Below are 1,503 nucleotides of genomic sequence, written 5' to 3' on the forward strand. Positions count from 1 at the left end.
ATGAATAAGAATTCTAAGTCTCGCTAAGATTAAAGACTTTTCCAATAGTCATACATAGGGCATGCAACAGATCAAGGACTAGGCCTGAGATCTCATGCATTTAGTTCAAATTCAGTGCCCTTCTCACTCCAGGAAAGTGCAAGATTTCTCAGTAAAGGGCCAGAGAGTAAATATTTTAGGCTTTGCAAGTTGTATGTTCTGTGTCACCATTACTCCATTTTACTGTTGTAGAACAAAAACAGTCACATAAAAATATGTAAATAAATGAATATCACTGTGTTCTAAGAAAATTGTATTTATGAACATCCAAGTCAGAGTGTCCTTTAATTCTCATTTGTCATGAAGCACCATGTTCCTTTCATTTTAGGCCCTTAAAAAATGTAAAAAACATTTCTTAGTTCACTCATCCTAACAAAATAGACAGCAAGGGGGATTTGACTCATGAGCTATAGTTTGTAGAACCATCTATGAATGGAATTATAGACAGACCGCTGAGACCTGAGTTCATTTCAGCCCCTTATGGAATGGACAATAGAAGGTCTCTAGAGTGATTCTCATCATAATAAATCATTAGCTTTTCAGGCACTTGTCATCAGGGATTAATTTCCACCAAGATTTCTCTTAAAGGAAAATAAAGTCAAAATATTAATTGAATAGATACAACTTCATAAGTGAAGTTCATATTTATAAAAATATGTAATGAAGAATATGACTTCCTTTCCTATTGAAGAGTATTATTTATAGAGACTATGAACTTTTGAAAAATTCTTAGGAAAAAATCAAGGAAAAATATGAATGTTTTCATCTTCATTTTTATTCTATTATAGCCCAGTGCAGTTTAACTATAATAAACCAATTAATTGGGTTTTGTGGGTACAGATGTGATATAACTCAGCCTCCTAAGGAAAGCAAACCTCCCCTTTTTCTGATTATTTAAGCTGGAAAGAGTTTGCTGATAGCCATTCAAATTAAATCAATATACAATTGCATAGGTGCAGATGCTGAGCTAAAAGACAGAAATGAGAAAGTATCAACAACTAATTCTGTAAAACAAATGTTCAAGGCATATTTGTTAACAATTATGTAAGAGGTTAAAAATCAGACAAATTCCTCCTGGATTAGCAGTTGGCTGATGCTGGAAGAGAAATCTCTCACTTCCAAATCTGGTCCCTAAATAAAGAGCAACCTTGGGCCTTTACTCAAATTAAATTGAAAATCAAGAAAACAGAAAATACCCTATTGACATTACATCTTATTCTTTGTTGAGATAACAATTCTGGAACTTGGTTTTTATATTCATGTTTATATTTAACACAGAGCAAACACTTAAAATATAATACCACTACATAGATGCTCTTCTGGGTTACGAGTAGCTCCATTTTGGAGTTGATAGTGGGATTAAGAACAGATTTGGCTGGATATTGAGGGATGAGGAGGTGAGGAAAATCAGTGGTTTTTTGATTCCCAGTCCTCAAGTTTCTGCATTTACAGGAAACTGGAATG

Source organism: Hyaena hyaena, unplaced genomic scaffold, assembly GCF_003009895.1.
Source record: "Hyaena hyaena isolate Hyena2069 unplaced genomic scaffold, ASM300989v1 scaffold_979, whole genome shotgun sequence".
Classification (NCBI taxonomy): Eukaryota; Metazoa; Chordata; class Mammalia; order Carnivora; family Hyaenidae; genus Hyaena; species Hyaena hyaena.